The sequence below is a fragment of the Solanum lycopersicum genome, chromosome 9, assembly GCF_036512215.1.
Source record: "Solanum lycopersicum chromosome 9, SLM_r2.1".
Lineage (NCBI taxonomy): Eukaryota > Viridiplantae > Streptophyta > Magnoliopsida > Solanales > Solanaceae > Solanum > Solanum lycopersicum.
The window spans coordinates 10144564-10164853 of NC_090808.1; positions in this window are offsets into that span (position 1 = coordinate 10144564).

Below are 20290 nucleotides of genomic sequence, written 5' to 3' on the forward strand. Positions count from 1 at the left end.
AAAAAAAAAAATAGTAGAGTAAATTGTGAATCTTTAATTTCTCTTAAGCACTAAGAATGTATAGCCACATCAATATAAATAGGGCAACTTTCACATATATCAAACAAAAAATTTATATTTGTATTCTATATCAAAGTTTGCATAATTGCGCTTCATAGCAAACATAAAACTGTATAATTCGCTATACATATACAATTGTATAATTCGCTGGCCTAAATTGTATAATTCGCTGGCCTATTTCGCTGCAATTGTATAATTTGCTATCTTAATTCACTGTAATTGTATAATGCACAATTGTATAATTCGTTGCCTATTTCGCTGCAATATTTGTATAAAATTTATTTTGCATACAATTGAATCGAAGTAAAATGTATGTATATATTGCATAATTATAAGTGTATAGGAAGAAGATATATGTTTTTCTCTCGCTTTATACAAAAATAGAAACATAATATATACACTTCTGTTGTATAAAGCGAGAGAAAATTGTATTTCACTGCAATTGTATAATTCGCAATTGTATAATTCGTTGGCCTATTTCGCTGCAATATTTGTATAAAATTTGCATTTATCTGAAAATGTTTGTAAATTGTATAATTAAGTGTATAGCACGAAGATATATGTTTTTGCATGTGTATATACAATTTTCTCTCGCTTTATACAAAACTGAAACATAATTTTTACACTTTTGTGTATAAAACGAGAGAGACAAGCAGAGGGAGAGTGGAGAGCGAGATCTTTGGGAGAGAGGCGACTGGCAAACTTTGTCTAATGTTTGCTATGGAGCACAATTAAATCAAACTGTAGCTACTCCATTTATTTTAGGTTATTAGTTTGCTATTATATACAATTATCCCATATAAATATAATAATCTCAAAACTAACCCTCATTCATAAAATAATTCTCACTTGAAGAATAAAGATCTTAATAGCAAAGATAACCCTAACTCATGAATCAATACCACTCGAAACGAGGAAACTTCATCTAAAATAATTTGAATATGGAATTCCAATTTAATTTTCTTGAAAGATCAACGCGAAACAAAACTAAGAGGCAAAACATAAAATAAAAAGAAAAATTAAATTGGATATAATCAAAACATCTAACCAAACAGAGAGATTCGAAGATATCAATGGTGTCTGTATATGGATCCACACTCGACCTTGAAACTGCTACTAAAATCAAAAGTAGAAGGGACGGTGGTTTGTGGAGAACTTAAAAGAGAGTTGTAGAAATCGCTCATCTAAGATGGCGTTTATTAGGGTTTTGAGACATCAAGTAGGTCTTTAAGCTTCAAGTTCACCTTTAGTTTTTTCTTTATTTATTTCACTCTTTTTAAGAGTAAAATTTTAATATTAATGCTATGTCCCGTTTAGTTTGGGGTATAGGGACCAGTTTAACATCACTTTAGGGACCATATTTAGTCCATTCAATATAAAATCGAGAATTAGGGACCAAAAACATATCTCGTCCGTATAGATATACATTTAGGGACTAGATATTTATCCATCCCTAACCGCTGGACTTGAATAAGGCTTTTTCTTATAGTGATTTCTAAGGGATTTTGGGTTTTGATTTGAAGAATGAATTCTTCTAAGTGTTAAAGGTTATAAACATGTTTAACATACCCAAAATACCCTTTAGGAAACTCCCAAAGTATTATTTGTAAGTGGGGTGAATTTACCAATTCACCCCTTGAACTTAACAGTTACTGCGCAAGTTGAGAGCACCATCGACAGATGGCCACCAACGGAGCGTCTCCCAACCAACGTACCGTTCTGTTGGTCCGTGGTTTAAGACTGAGGCTGGTCCTTGGATTGTACTTCTCCCATGCCTAAGTACTGATCCACGACACCCATCGATGGGATGTCGCCTCGCCCACGAACCGTCGTTTGCCTCAGTCATTTGGGGCTATCTTGACAGTCTTGGTTTCAAGGAAAGAGTCCTTCCTCAAGGACCCTTTGTTGGTCTGTAGGGATGTTTTCTCGGACTTCTCCAAAAAAAATATCTTTGTATACGAGTTTAGGACCTCCCACATGAATTTCATCCAGAACGAACATGTAAAACTCGACGAAACATGCATAGACACACAAGGTCGTTTCAAGGCAAACCTTTCAAACGTCATGGACATTCTTTGATGTTTGACCTCCAAACTTCACAAAACTTCACACACTACGTATAAACACTATAATAACTCATATAATTACCTCATTTAAATCATGAAACACACACATAAGCACATAACCATACATGAGGCACATAGGTGACTTTGTCGTCGAACGCCATAGTCGTTCCTTGACGTTTAACTTCCCATGCAACCAAATCATTAGAAACTGCCTCAATACCACATTATAGAACATTTTAGGACCTTATACCCTCATTAAAAACATGTTAGTCTCTAACTTTATCCAAGTCATTTTCGAGGAATTACATCAGTTTACCTAAATCCTCTTGTTATATTGGAATTGTTCTTGTATGGTTTAGTCCACTAATGGTGGCAGTGTTTACTTATTATTTATACAATGTGCAATGTAATTGAAGGCATTATATAATGAATTGGTTATTAGAATGTGAAGGTACATGTAAGGGATTATGTGAAGGTGTTCAGGTGATCTCAACGAAAATTTGTATAAAATGTTATAGTATTTTGATTTGAAGCATGATTCTCTCACAATGCTCTTATGTGTTAATGTTAGAATGTGAAGGGTCTCTATATTGTGTTGTTGTATCATTTTTGTACAATCAGATGTCTATGTTTTATGCATGAAACATATTAAAGGTGATATCTTCACTTGGAAGGCTTAGGCATCCTTCTCTTGAGTTGAATGTCTAGAATGGGTAGACCTAAGAATGGTTCCCTTTCTATGAATGATTAATGAGGCTTCTAGGCTATGTATTCAATAAGTATACCTAAGAATGGTGCCCCTTATTTATTAGACAAGATCCCTATGTGATTGAAAAACCGTGAAGTGGTAGGCCTTATGATGGTGCCTCCTTCTTTTGTGAAATGATAGACTTAGATATAGTGGACCGCAATGGCAGGAAACCTTATCAAAGAAATTCAATGAGTTATCCTTAATGAACCTTGATCGTTAGCCTAAGCATGGTTCCCTTCTTGGTATAAATACTATGGGTCGGTAGACCTAATATTGGTGCCCTCTCTAGTACACTCATGTGAATGAAATACTCCTTGGGAACTAAGTCTAGCACCGAGTGGATATGGTTAAGATGGTGTCTCTTCCTGTATAAAAAGTAAGATCCCAATGAACGTCCTTGTATATCGCCTATACCATGTGCTTACATGGGTTTCTTATTAGTTCTACCCATCGACGGTAGAACACCTTCCACGGTGTCGGTCTTATGACACCGGATTCCATGGCTAGCTAGTGTAGTGTATGTCTGTAAATGCCTATTTTCATAATGTGGGATGTGCACTCTAGTAATTAGATTGATTCTACAACGTGTAGGTAGTAGTATCGGATGCTATCTACGCATCGCACGAGTAGGCTTAGAAAACACTAAAGTGATCTTACTAGGTCTGTAAAGACCATTATGTAAAGTCCCCTAAATGCATGAATGTCTCCCTAAATGTCTCTACTAATAAATTTTGATTTATTGGGTTGTGTTAAAAAGGAAAGGTCTCTATATTTTGTAGTCTTGAGGAACACTTACGTGTGTATAAAGAGGTTGCAAGGGAAGCAACTTCATGTCTTACTTAGGTGGATTTTAAAATAACCTTATATGGAGAGCTAAAAATGATGAAATGGGTTACTTGATGAATATGGCCATATCTAGTATTATGGTAGTATTTGATGTGTGAATATTTACTTTTAATGTGTTTCTTATACTTGGATATAAAGTTTTTACCAAAATAGCATGAAAAGCACTTACCTCAAATAAACTTCCTTTTTTCATGTTTTTACATGGTCATCGTACTTAGAGCATATTTGTACAAACACCATTTCTCCATCTTTTTACTACAAAGTGTAGGTTTTGGCAACTAAAGGATCTTTTATAGATTGAAGTGCATGAGACATATTCTGGAGTTTTGTGTGAAAAAATGAGTTTCCATGTTTTCTCTTAATGGTATGATGTTTTAAATAGATTCTTGTTAAATGAGAAAATGAGTTTTCATAAAGTTGTGTCCCTCATGTTGATGTGTGTATATGATAATTTGTTTAAATATCGCATGAGTAGAAATGTTGAATATGTTTAATATGTATTTTTGAAAATGTTGCATAATTGTGCTTCTATGAGAAATTTTCATGATGTGATTAATAATGTTAAAGTGAGCATAATGTGTTGTGGAGAATGAATTTCCTCTAATATGATATGAGGAAAGTCTGAAGTTCCATGCATAATGAGTTTGTGCATATTCTTCCTACCTTCTTGTTGTATGTTTGAGACTTTCTATGTGGAGTTCATGTTTTCTCCTATTTGTGTGCTATATAATGATGTTTCATATATAAGTGTGGGTTGTTAGTCTTGACTTGTTAACCCTTTATGTGTTTTAACTGTCTTTTGAGGACAAATGTTTCTAAAGTGGGGTATAATGTAATAACGCTAAAAATGAAATAGGATGAACTAGGACTTAGCATGTGTTTCATGAGTTGGTAAACTTGTATAAATGGTCAAAAATGACTTTAGAAGTTAGTTTGGTGGTTTTAGAAGTGAAACTTCAAGAGACGTCCATGACGTTCGGAAACTAGTCGTTTGGATGCTAGTGTGTTCTAGTATGTTGTATTTAAATTAGCTGCTTTTTGTAGTCTAAAACATTTAAAGAAGACCCTAGTACTTATATAATAATTTGTAACTTTTGGGTACGACTCCACAAGGACCACCTAAAGGGTCCTTGAGGAGGACCCTAAGTTAAACCTTAAAGCTGTCAAAACAGCTTGAGTTACGGTGGCAACCTACACCCCTTAACTCGAGTGATGGACCGTACATGGTGGGCGTAGGTCCAAACTTATCCTTTGAAGGCTTGTTTTCCATTTATGTGGCTCTGACAAGACCTACTAAGTGTTGGAAGGCCCTTCACCCCACCTACGGTCGGTAGGTAGGGTGCGTAAGTTACCACTTGTTATACTTGTGCAATTCGGACAAGCCAAGGGTGGTTTGGTAAATTCTACCCTTGTATAATTAAATACTTGGGTGGTTATTTTATGTATTTTATGTAATTTGAGTATGTTAAAACAATCAAACTACCATTTAGAATTTATTCTTCAAAAATCAAAATCCCTCTCTCAAACAGTTCTCTCTAGAACACAATTCAAGCCTAAGAAAAAGTTAGGGCTAGGGTTGAAGATTTCAAGTGTTTTATTCTTATATTTAGTGGGTAATTCATATTTAAGTTATGGTGACTCTTTATCTAAAGATAGTTTCCACTTTAGAGCCAATCGTCAAATGGTTTTCAAGTTTTTGAAGATTGTGAAAAACCTCATTTCTTACTCAAACTCATGGATTCGTGAATCAACCATTTTCAATCGATAAACTATGATTATAATGATTTTTTATTTATGATTTTAAAGGAAAAAATTCTATGAACCCATGATTTCACTATATTCCTAAAATTGGCTTACAAAGTGGGTTTTATGGTTATAATTGGATATGGATTGAATTGTATTTAGATTGTATTGTATTGTTGATATCTATTGTTATCTATACCTATCCTATGATGAATTTTTTTAGACTTGAGCAATGGTGACAATGGATTGGGTGAAGAGTAAGTTGAACTAAATCCTCTTGTTATATTGGAAATTGTTCTTGTATTGTTTGGTCCACTTATGGTGGCGGTGCTTACTTATTGTTTATGCATTGTGACCATGGCTTTTAACGCATTATATGATGAATTGGGTAGTTGCATGTGAAGGTAAATGTAAGGTATTACGTGAAGGTGTTCAGGTGATCTCAAGGATATCCTGTATAAAGTGTTATAGTATTGTGATGTTAAGTATGATTCTCTCATAATGCTCATATGTGTTGATGTTACAATGTGAAGGGTCTCTATTTTTTGATGTTGTATCTTGGTTTGTAGACTAGGTTCCTGTCCTTGATGCATGAAACATATTGAATGTGATCTCTTAACTTGGTAGGATTATACATCCTTTTCTTGAGTAACAAATGAATAAATGTTTGGAATGAGTAGACCTAAGAATGGTGTATTTACTATGAATGATTAATGAGGCTTCTAGGATATGTCTTGAACCGGTAGATCTAAGAATGGTGCCCCTTCTTGATGATTCTAGATCCCTAAGAGAATGAACAACCTTGAAGCAAAAGGCCTTATGATGGTCCCTCATACTTATGTGATATGATAGACTTAGATATGGTGAATTGTAATGGTAGAAAACCTCATCTAAAAAATTAAATGAGCTATCCTTAATAAACCTTGATCGGTAGATCTAAGCATGGTGCCCTTCTTGGTAGAAGTACTATGGGTCGGTAGACCTAATGTTGGTGCTCTCTCTAGTACACACATGTGAATGAAATACTCTATCGGAACTAAGGCTAGCACCGAGTGGATATGGTTAAGACGGTATATCTTCCCGTATAAAAAGAAAGAGTTCAATGAAAATCATTGGATATCCCCTAAACTATGTGCTTACATGGGTTGCTTATTAGTTCTAACCTTGGTAAGTAGAATACTTTCCATGGTGTGGTGTCTTATGACACCGGATTCCATGGCTAGCTAGTGTGGTCTATGTTAGTTAACGTGTATTTCTATCATGTGGGATATGCACTCTAGTTATTGGATTGATTGTACAATATGTAGGAGTAGTATGGGATGCTATATGCACATGGCACGAGTAGGTTTAAAAGATACTAAAGTGAGTTCCCTAGGTCTTTAAAGACCATTATGTCAAGTCCCCAAAATGGATGAATGTCTCCTCTACTTGTAAATTTTTGACTTATTAGAAGACTTAGTAATGAGGAACACTTAGGTGTGTATAAAGAATTTGTATGGGAGGCCACTTCATGTCTTATTTAGGTGGGTCTTAGGATAACCATAGGTGGAGGGTCAAAAATGATTAAATGAGTTACTTGATGAATACGGCCATGTCTTATATTGGTGGTAATATCTTATATGTTAATATTGACTTGTAGTGTGTATCTCATACTTGTGTATGATAATTTACAAAAATACCATGAAAAGCACATACCTCAAATTATTTCCCTTTTTGCATGTTTTTTCATGGTCATCATACTTATTGCATATTTGTACTGACACCATTTATACATATCTTTACTAGAAAGTGTAGGTTGTGGCAACTAGAGGATCCATTCTAGATTTAAGTGCTTGTATTTTATATCCTCAATCTTTGGTATGTCCTCAAAGATTCAAGGACAATTATCTTATATGGTTTTTTAAAATCATGTAATAGATTTTTAGTAGTTTTCTTTAAATGTAATGGGTTATGACCCTATGGTGTTGAGATTTGTCTAGGTTGGTAATGTTGAGACTTAGTATCCCTCGTTTTATAATAGAGTTTCCTATCATTGATCTATTGTGAAAAGTTTTAATTCCGCACCATTTTTAATGCCTATCGCAATCATATCTACCTCCCAAATAGAACCCTCAACTAAATGATTCCTCCACAATATTTACACGGAAGCAATTCCTATTTTTCTCAACTCTTAACTTGCAGTGTAAGATCCCCACTGATACTTCATTCTAAGAGGGACTTTAATCAACCCCCAAACCTTTTAAAGGAACAATGTATGTCGGATCTCCAACACTCTTTTTAAGCATAAAGACATGGAAAACTGGATGCACCCTAACCAATCCATTCAATAATTCAAGCTCATAAGCAACCATACCAACATGTCTCAAAATTTTATATGGACCTACATATCGGGAACTACGCTTCTTTTTATTCCCAAATATTATCTCACCCTTCATGGGTGATATTTTCAAGTAAACCCAATCACTAATATCAAACTCAATGTTTCTTCTTCTAATATCAGTATAGAACTTTTTCAAGTTTGGGATGTTCTCAACCTCTCTCTAATAATTCAGACTTTCCCCAAAACCTAATGAACTAACTCGGGTCCCATCAAGTCAACTTCACCCACCTCAAACCAATTTATAGGAGATCTACACCTCCTGTCATAAAGAGACTCAAAGAGAGATACCAATACTAGAATGGTAGCTATTATAAGATAATTCAATCAATAGCAAGTGATCATCCCAATTTCCCTTGAAATATAACAAAAACTTTCAAAATATCTTCCAAAGTTTAGATAGTTTGCTCCGCTTGACCATAGGTTTGTGGTGAAAGTCGTGATAAGCCTCACTTTAGTGCTAAAACCCTTTTGGAATGACTTCCAAAACTGAGAAGTAAATAGAGTACCTCTATCGGAGATAATAGATAAGGGCACTCCATGTAACCATACCATTTCCCTCAAATATAACTTACCATAATCTTTCGCCAAATAAGAAACTTTAACACAAACAAAATGGGATGATTTTTCCATTCGGTCTACTATAACTCTAATCAAATCATATTATCATTAGGTATGTGGTAATCCTACTATGAAGTCCATATTCAGGTCTTCCAACTTCCAAGTAGGAATGCTCATCTCTTTAGATAAACCTCCCGATTTCTTATGCTAAACTTTTACCTGTTCGAAATTTGGACACTTGACCACAAATCCCACATTATTCCTCTTCATCCCATTCCACCAATAGACCTCCCGTAAATCACGGTACATCTTGGTGGCTCCTGGGTAAATGGAAAACCGAAAACAATGGACTTCTTATCATGACCAAAGCCTACTCCCTAGACTTGGTCATCACTCGAGAAGAATTGTTGGTTCCAACAAAACCCCCATTCTGGATGGCAATAAGCGAAAGACTAAGTCAAGCATACAAAAGCTTAAAACAGAAATAACTTTAATAAACTTGAATCTCAACCTTTTTAAAGGTTTGTACCAATACTCAAAATAAAATTAAATACATAAACTCCTCAACGTTGTTTAACTATGAAGCCTCTAGTATTACCAAAGGATTTTAGGACAAGACCCATGACATCTTAAAACTAATAACTCTAAGATAAAGGAAAACTACTCCAGCATATAAGAAGGCTCACCAAACCTGACTAAAATGTAACATGACCTTAACGAAATGCCTATTGATGATCCTTAATATTAGTATCTACATTAGGAAATGATGCAAGTCAAATGGCTTAGTACATGGAATATATGAGCATGTAAGGGTAATTTTAAAACATAAACATAAGCTTGAACTGATGAAAACAAAACATACTTACCTTTTCTCAACTCACTCATCTCAACTCAATGAAACATCGTTCAACTCATTAATAAGAGACTTAACACTGTGAAACATAGTTTAACTCAACTCAGAGAAATAGGGCTCAACTCAACAATAAGCTACTCAACTCAAGATAAATCTAAAATAAAATATGCAATATATGAGAAACTTTTAAAACAATAGATATCAACTCAATGTATTGAAGAATACAATAATAACTCAGTTTGTATATAAAAATAGAATATAACACTGTGGGAAATTCTTTAATTCACAATCATCACCATTAGCTATGTGAGGATATATTGTTTAGCGCACAGTGCCAGAATTGTCTTATATTGTGTTGGGGTATAGACCATACTACTATGTGGATCTACTAGTCTATACTAAAAAGCATTAAGGAATCATCTTAAAATTACGATCATTTCTACCCACATTGAAACATGGTTTATGGGGGATATGAATTGTATGAACACTCCCCCATATTGATATGAATGTTACTCTCAAAATATACTAGCTCATATATTCTTAAGAACATAACTTTTTCAGGGTTTTGAGATTATTACTCAAAAATTATTCTCTTAAAATATATGATACTCAAACTGCTCAAAACTCTTTTAGAAATATCAGTTTCCTCCTTTTATAAATGTGAAAACATTTACTATTTGGAATACCTAGTTCCCATAAATTAATTTTGAAAAAATTAACTCAACTCTTCTCTTTCTCAAACTCAACTTTTCAATTCTATAAAACAAGTTATAAAACAATTTGTAAAAAGACTTATTAAGATTGGGTTCATGCCGAATTATGGATGTGAACGACTCAATTAAAGGTTTTCAATAACGATGCATAGAACTCAATACTTGAAACTCAATGACTCTTGAACTCAAGGATTCAATCATACTACTCATCTTAAGAATGATCGACTCGAAGGGTTCATGCGGAATTATGGGCAAGAACTACTCAACTCAAGTACTAAATGATACTTTTCATCTCAAGACTACTCGACTCATCGGGTTTATGCGGAATTATGGACATGAACTACTCAAATCAATGACTTTCATGGGTGACATGTAGTAGTCCCATAATTAGGAATATAATCTCAAAAGTGTTAGGAACTCAATACTCAAGAACTTAGAAGTTGAAGATACTACTCCTCTAAAAGATACTCGATTTATAGAGTTCATGTGGAATTTATGGGAATGAATGACTTGACTCAAGGGTCGACATAACAATACGGACTCATGTATACAACTCGTCTCATTCTCATACTTACTTCCTCAAAACTCTGTTTAAGAACTCAAGTGTTGGCTATAACAAAAAACTTTTCAAAATTTATAATTCAAATAGGGTTTATGCTAAAATATAAACATGAACAAATCAGGTCTATGATCTCAATTACAATATAGAAATTCAATAATTAGGAATAGAATTATAACAAGAAATATGAACTCAAGAACTCAAAATCAACTTATCTCAAGAATACTTAGATCTAGGAAAAGAATCCTAGATTGCACTTTTAGTGATCTGAAAGCAAATGTAAGGCGTGAGGAAGAACTAGTCCTACACTACGATTGCCTTGCATTCCTGGAAGAAGAAGTTTCTTGAAGAATCTTGATTAGAAGTCTTGAAACCCTAGCTTGAAGGCAAACAATCAAGAAAACCTTTCTTGAGATTCTTGAATTAGTTTCTTGAAATATCTATGACAAAGAATTATTATTTTCATTAGTGATTCATAATTATATAAATGAATTTGAGCTTGAGAGAACGAAATTTATGGATAAGGACTTACATGGAAGAAGAATCATGAAAAATATTGATAGAATCTTGGAAAAGATTGAAGAATCTTGAATGGAGTCTTCTACTTTGATTTTTCTTTAGGGTTTTGCCCTAGGGTTTGAGATAGAAGAGAATGATGGATTAAAATATGAAAATCTGATTATTTTGAGCCTTAAATTAGTCTATAAATTCGAATCTCTCACCTCAAGAACTTCATTAGCAAACAATTAAGCACAAAGCCTCAAGAACTCAACAAGATTATCAACATACTCAATCTCATAGATGAAAATTGTAAAAGAAACTCATTATTGGCATGTGTAATAACAAACTCAATACTATGGAAACTTACATACCTCAAAGAACTAGGTTTTTGGTGAAAATCATGAATTTCTTGAACAAATGCTTGAAACTTTGAACTTTTATCCTCTTGAATCTTCTCTCTAAAATCCTAAAGGCTTTTGGGGATGAATGAAACTATTTCTAATCATTTTAGACCCTTAATTGATGTAATTCACATTTAGAATAAGTGGTGTTAAGCAAAAGACCAAAAGAACCCACATATTTTTGGGTAACTTTCCTATTTGGACATCTCGACTTCAAATGAGCATATATACCTTATACATGCTCGAAAAATAGAAAATTCAGTGGTGTTAGAAAGAGGAATCCAAGAACTTTAATTTGATATATTATGGGTCTCCTAACACATCTTGTATTAAATATTATGGTCATTTGAAGTTGACCCAAACATTAAAAGAACTTAGGAATGACTTGAGTCAACACTCTTATAAAACCCTAAGCGTATTTGGATTTATGAAAACTGACTCAAATCATATTTGTCCCCAAAATATTACTAAAATTTGTTTTAAGCTGATTGTGTAAGGAAAAGACCAAAATACACTTCATATTTTCGTGGAACTTTCCTTGACTGGACTGTCTTACGTCAAACGGGTCTATCTCCCTCATACAAGTGCAAAAATTAGCAAACTCGGTGGTGTTAGAAAGAGGATTCCAAGACCATTTTATATCTTACGAGTCTCCTGACTCAACATTTGCTAATAGTTATTGTCGTTTTAAGTTGATGCAAAACATAAAATAACTAAGGAATGACTTGAACGAATTCTCTCAAATTCTTTTTCAAACTCAAGGTGTTATATCTAGTGACCTGACCTTAATACTTAAGAAATATTTAATTCCTTGGTAAAATCATACTCATAATGAAACATGGTTCGAGTCTTAGCTCAAAAAAAAATTCTGGGTGTTGCACTTTTGTCAAGATTTTTTCCCTTAAGTCATTAACATTCAGAACACACAAACGACGTTGATATCTAAGTACACCGTCTCCCCCGGAAGAAAGCCTCAATGTACTTCTTGAGAACCACTTCTTTCAATTCTGCTAAAGTCATATCTAGACATTACTTAGCTTTCACATCATTCACAAAAGACAATTCAGAACCATCATGAACAATAACACCACCCTTGGTAGAGTCCATCAACCGAACACTCAATCGCGCCAATCTATGTACATCTCGTACCAATTCTTTCTTACCTACTTTCTTTCTTATCTACTGCTACATAGGAAACACTGCCCATTATAATTGACTAAGAGTATCCTCTACTACATTCGCCTTACTAGGGTGATGGAGAACACTCATATCGTAAAATCAAGCCACCTTCTTTGGTTAAAATTAAGATCTTTATGATTAAATACATATTGTAGGATCTTGTGGTCCGATAATTTTTCTCAAAGACCTTATGTTTCCTTGAAGCATAGGCAATAACTTTGTCGTTTTGCATAAGCACACATCCTAACCCAATTTTTTAGGCATCACAATATGCCACAAACCCATTTGTCCCTTCCGATAAAGTTAACACTAGAGTGGAAGTAATTCTATTTTTCAACTCTTGGAAACTCTTCTCACATAATCTGAACCATATGATCTTAGCCATCTTTTGAGTCAAAGTCATCAAAGGAAAGGCAATTGAAGAGAATCCTTGAACAAACATTCTATAATAACCATCTAACTGCAAGAAATTTCTTATGTTCTAAGGTAATAGAGGACTAAGACAACTTTTGACTGCATTTATCTTCTTAGGATCTACCTCAATACCCTTACGTGAAACAATATAACCAAGAAAAGATACCGACCCTTATCCTAAACTCACATATGCTAAACTTTGTAAAGAGTTGTTTTTCCTTATGGATTTGCAACACAATCCCCAAACGTTTATAGTGGTCATTCTCACTCAAATATCATCGATGAACACAATTACGAACATATCAAGGTATTGTCTAACTATTCTATTCATCAAATCCACATTGCTGCCAGTGCATTACTTAAGCCAAATGACATCACCTAAAATTCATGATGACCATATAATCGTTCTTCACCAACATTTTGTGATAACCCGGCCTAAGATCAATCTTAGAAAACTAACTCGCACCATGGAGTTGTTCAAACAAATCATCTATCCTTGGAAGAGGATAGTTATTCTTAATGGTCACCTTATTCAATTGTCGATATTCAATACATATACGAAGTGAACACTCTTTCTTCTTAGAAAAGAAATGGGAGCACCCCACGGAGAAATACTTGGTCGGATGAAACCTTATCCAAAAAATCTTCCAATTGGTCCTATAATTCTATTAGTTTTGCTGGAGTCATTCTATAAGGAGGAATAGAAATAGGTTGCATATCTAGGAGAAGGTAAATACCAAAATCAATTCCCCTTTCGAGAGGAACACATGGTAATTCGAACACTTTTGAAAACTCATTAACAATGGGAACCGACTCAAGACTAGCGATTTTGGAATCCATGTCCCTCACCCTAACTAAATGGTACAAACAAACCTTAGAAATCATCTTTTTATCTTTAAGGTATGAAATAAACCAACCTTTCAGCATAGAATTCTCCCCTTCCACTCAACAACGGCTCATTTGGGAATTGTTCTACAATCAAAAGAAGCATAACAAGAGTCCAACCAATAAATCTAAGGATGAAATCAAAATCTAGAATATCAAGTTCTACCAAATTAACAAGAGTGACTCTATGGGATAAGGAGATGGGACACTTTCTATAAACCCTCTCAGCAATCATGGGACCACCAAAAGGAGTAGAGTCATAAAAATGATCTAATACCGTATCTGGAAGCACATCAAATCAGATAGACACATATGGAATCACAAAAGAAAGGGTAGCATCGGGATTAAGTAAAGCATATACATCAATTTGTAAAACTTTAAACATACTGGTAACCACATCAGGAGAACCCTCTTGTTGACCTTCAGTCTAGAGTGCATACAATCGGTTTTGCTTCGAAGCATTAGAACCCAAACCACTAGGAGGAGCTTGCCTACCATATATTTTCTTATACTTAGTCATTGGACAATCCCTCATACTATGATCATCTGTTTCACAACTAAATCAACCATCGATGTCAGATAGACACTTACCCTCATGTTTTTTCCACACCTAGCACAAGTAGGCAATAGGGATTCACTACCATTTCTTACATTAGGTTTATGGTTAAACACCCCTTCATTGATAGAACCTAGAAGAACATTAGAAGAATCACTCCTAGAGAACCTTTGTCAAAACCTTGAACAGCCACATCTAGTGAACGTAGAGTATGAAAATTTTCTATCATCCGACGTTGCATTCTTTGTTTCCCTAGATATCTCTTTAAGCTTTTCCTCTTCAATTTGTTGACCATGTACCATGAGCCACTAAATATCAATCTCATGGACAAGCATAGTCGTATGACACTCTTTCACTACCAATTAGGACACTACCCGAAGCGAACTTGATCATCCTTTGTCCTGGAGATGGAAACTATAGAAGCGGCATACTTAGCCAATTGAGTAAATCTCAAGGCATACTCTTTCACGTTCATATTTCTTTTTTGGAGATTGATGAACTCAAGCACTTTCTCCTCCCTTGTCTCAAGAGGAAAGAACCTATCAAGAAAACTGGACTTTAACCTTTCCCATTTAAAGGGACCTGCATTTACCAGTCTTGCTTACCCTTAATTTGTTAAATGTCCAATTCCTAGTTCTTCACCGGAGTAAGTCTCATGATGACCAACACCTAGCAAAACTCGTCAATGAACTCTTGAATATCCTCTCAACCCAATAACCATAGAATTTCAAAGTACTCACCCTTGTGAAGTCCCTCACTCTAGATGCCACCGTACCCATACTTGGGTTTACGGGGATCAAAACTTCCCTATTGGCATGACATCATAACTTGAGACAACACTTGAAAAGCCATACTAAGCTCAGCATTAGTCACTTTCTAGGGCAAAGGGTTAACTGGAGCTTGAGTAGCTTGAGTATGAGCTCTTTTTTTTCAATCTCTTCTCCCTCAGTCCTTCTAGCAAAAGCTTTTCTAGTAGTTATATCATGTAACCATCGGGTAAATATAAGAAAAAAGACCTTATAGAGTTAAAATCTATTGTACGACTAATAAAAATGAAAAAGTGAAGTGAAGTTTCCTAAATATCTAGTAGCATCTCATTCATAAGATGTGACACGCTTTACATTTATGAACAACACTCTACTATACATGGTTTTTAGATAACCTAGAACCATTCTAAACCTTGTGCTCTCATTACCAAATTTTTCATGACCCTAGGTTACACCCTATACATAACATGGCATAAAAGACCCCGAGAGGCCTCATTTCAGACACTTAGCTTTCATAACACAAGATAATATAAATGAGCAGAAATTTAAAACATTATAAACCACATCAAGGTTTTATAACAAAAGCGGAAGTCTATTAGACTTTGTATCAAAACCATTCAAAACATGAATATCTTGGGATACAGCCCATCCAACACTATTCAAAACATAAATGAAAGATCATAAGGAAATAGTGGCTTAATCCTTGCGATGTTATTAGGACTCACCAATCTTCAAGACTTTCCTCTACTAAGGTCCTAGACACGAGGATGACAGTCGAGATCGTTGGACCCATCATTTGGATAAGAAATCTAGGCAAAAGTATGAGTTATTATAAACATGTACTAAATATGATAGATTGTATAAACATCAACATAAGCATAAGAATTAAATAACATAAGCATAAATCACGATCAACACTAGTTAATCTCATCTTAAACCATGTTTATGATACTTCCTTGAAGTAACCTTGCTTCATCATAATCATGCTAACTTTAAGAGAAGTAGTAAATTCTTAGTTGTTCTCATTATCCATGGAAGTCACATCATATTGCCAATCCAGGCTAAGTCATTGTCCATGGAATAACACATCATTATGCCAATCTAAGCTACTATGGAAAGGTATCATCTTACCAATCTAAGCTACCATGAAATAGTATCGTCTCCTTACAAATTCAAGCTACCATGAATTGGTATAATCTCCTTACCAATTTAAGCTACGATGAAACGGTGTCACCTCTTTATCAAATTTAGCTATCATGAGATGGAATCATCTACTTACCAACTCAAGATATTATGAAAAAGAATCATCTACTTACCAATTCAAGCTATCCATGGAGGGTATCATATTACCAATCCAAGCTATCCATTGAAGTAGCACATTGCCAATCCAAGTTACCTCTTATTATCATAATTCAAAGTTCTTAGATTCATTTTAAATGAGAAAGTCTTTCAGCCTAGAATCATTCACATTCATACATGAGAGATTATAATAAAGACTTTCAACCTAGAATCATTCATATTCATACATGAGCAATTTATATGGGAATTATACCTTCTACAACAATTACATTAATAATGAACTATTCATAACATAAGCACTCTCAAAGAACTTAATCTCATAATCATCATATATAGTTCATTCTAAAAGCAATGTATATCACAATCATCATATATGATTCAATTCTAAAGTATCTCCTCAATCTTTTATATAATACATCTAAGCCCACAAATTTTCCTTTTATGGCATAAAACTCATTTAGACCAATTTCATCTTTCTAGCATGGGTTAGGCATGGGTACATGTAAATTCATCCTAAAGACATTTAATCCTATAAATTCAATATTGAACAATCACAATCACTCAATTGGATCAGCATTCATTAAGACTCGCAACATAAAAAGAAAATCCTAACTCAAATGGTGGAATTTCTACTTTTCAATTGGGAAATATTAGGGACCCATGGAAAAATGATTCCATGAATGAAAAGTCTTCATACCTTGACTATAAATCCCACAAATTCTTGAGTAATGGAGACTTGACCTTGATCATAACTCCAATTATTTCTTCTTCTTCAAATTCAATAGAGAGAAATATTTGAGAAGACTTAAATATTTATTTTGGTTTTTGAAATAATGACTTGAATGGGTGATTTTTGGGGTTAAAATCACTTATACAGTGGTCCTACGCTTGGGTAAAATTATGTAGTATCAATTCACTTAAATTCATAAAAGACCCATTTGCCCCTAACTTATAGGGGTATGCCTCATCACAACGTGAGGCTCCACGAGCCATGCTGATATCTGTGGTCTTGGATCAGTGGCATGGAAAGCCACCCCTAAACACCTCTCCATCTAACTCTTTTCCATGACCCTATCCACGGCACGTGGTGGCCTTCACGAGCTGTTAAGTGGCTCGTGGGTAGGAACCTAATTTGGGAAGATTTTTGAGAGCTTACTACTTCACCTCCACGAGTGTCACCATGGTTCGTGGTGACCACTTTATAAATAATTGTCAGGGAGATGTACAAGTTGGACCTACGATCTGTAGAACTTTCTACGGACCATACTGATCAACCTTCAAACCAACTTTAAAAACTAAAAATTCTATCATTTCCCACAAGACCTTTCTATTGTCTGTCATTCATTCTACAGTTTGTAGACCCCTTCCGTAGAACACAATCTCAAGTCCAAAATTTCACGAAGTATTATTTAGTTTTAAAAGTGTCATCATGACCTGTCCAAATTTCTGCGGATCATCGTGGCTACACATAGGTCAAACGTCAAAAACATGATTTTTTTTCTAAAAACTTTACTCAACCCTACGACTTCCCTTTTATAGCCCAAGGAATTTCCTACGATCCATAGATAGAACTCATAGTCACTGCCTCAGTATAAAAAATCTGAATTTTTCCTTTCCTTTCAACATTCAAATATTTGAGGTTTTACATTAGGGTCTCATGTCGTCGATCATCACTAGGACATGCTTTTTTTCCTGTTTTTAAAGTTTCAAGATATGTGTGGCACGGGATCTAATGTGGAGTGTGTGCCTCGCACTACGGAACCTTATATCTACACTGTCTTGGCTTCATTTCTATGTGAGATGTTTAGCTTTGAATTTTACTCTTTTTGTTTTAATTCATGTTGTGTTTTAGCCTAAAAATAGTATAATCATATATATTAGCTATTCACTAAATTATAGTTAAAATACATAAATTTGCATGATTTTATACTTAGAACTAAACTAAAATATTAATAAGATATAGTGCTTAGTTGCGTAAATATGCCCAGTTCACTCTTCTACCACTCATAGTATTTTTCATTGAAGAGAGGTGATCAAGTGGTTGAACTGGCTTCCTAAGCAGTTGGTGGTGCAACCATATGATCCATTTTAAAAAGTTAACTTTCTGAGCTCAGTTGATTCTTGAAGCAGTAGCTCTGGATCGAGAGCTGGATGCTTACCTTATTATTATACATTTTGTCTCTGTGGACCGAGGAGAAAAGGGGCTCGGCGGGAAGAGGAGTGTACCATGAGAGAAGCAAGGAGGTCAACCTCTTTCAAATATACAACTTGGATTCTGGCAATGTAGTTGGACTCTCATGTCGATCCGAATGAATCATCCTTTCCACGGAGGTAAATCTTTGCCTGCTAGGCAAGAGGATACTATGAAATTCATAAATGAAGTAGTTAACGGTAGGGTTACCATTATCCTTTTTGTAGTGACGAATCTTGTATGTGTTCCTAAGAAAAGGAATTTGTCCATTTTTTGGGGTCTCAACAATCTTATGATGAAAAGACATGTTATTATACCAATTGAAATATATCACCATACAATAGACTTAATTACTATGTAACAATTTGACTTAGGTTAATCAGTTTCAACTAATAAAATAAAGCGCAAATTAAAATAGTATTACATAATGATTTACTATGAAAAAACTCCTTTCTTAAGATAGTAAATACCACAACCTACAGTGTGTAGGATTTTCAACAACTTGGACTAATCTCAAACAGAGGTTATAAAGTACAACTATATAATCAAAAAGACTAACTCTTATATCTTAAACACATTTATTTTTTCCAATTATTCAAATCAATAAAAAACTAATTAACTTTACCCTCAAATATATAATTTTACTCCAATTAATGAACTTAACAAAGACTAATAATTTTAGCCCTCGAGCAAGTCAATTTTCTCCAACGGATGAACTCAACAAAGACTAAGAAATCTAGGCTTCAACTAAACAAACTTCAACCATAAAACAAATCTTAATCAAACAAAACATCAATATTCAACCGTATAGACTCGACAATACCTAAAAACTAGTATACCAGTTCCAATATTGTTGCAATAAAATCCTTCAGCTTGCTCTAATGGCTATTGATCTCAAGATGAATTCCTGGAATATGCAATTGGTGCGACCCATGGTAAATCTTTATGTCACATATATGTTGGTGATTTTCCATGTCCTATAATATCATGTATTAAAAATTTTACTTCGAATAAAATATTGCATCCTATAAGAAATTTGTGCTTTCATTTCATTTACATGTCTACTTGTTGACTTCTCTTTGGACTTTATTCTCTCTCTTTACTTCTTTCCTTCTTTCGTCCTCTATTTTCGCTATTAATTTATTTCTCTCCTTCCTTCTTTATTTTTATTATTTACTTCCTCTTTTTGCTTATCTATTTTGTTGTTTATTCTTTCTCTCTTTGATTCAATCTTTTCGCATTTGTACATGATTTTTTGTCCATTTTACATGCCCAGAGAACTAATTCACCTGATAAAATATACATATGACGATAAATAGTGAATCATATGTACTTTATCAATCATCAAAATTAGATGCATATTCTAATATTTTCTAACAAGTTACGTAGGGGATTAGTATTATAAATATGTAATGTGTGTACATTTATTTATTTGTCTAATATAAACTATTAGAATTGTTAGATTTTTAAATAGAAAAAAGACAAGTTTCAATAGAGGATATATCTTCTTGTCATTTTGTGTTTCTATCTAAGTATTACTAATAGTTTTGATTATTCTATCTTCTACA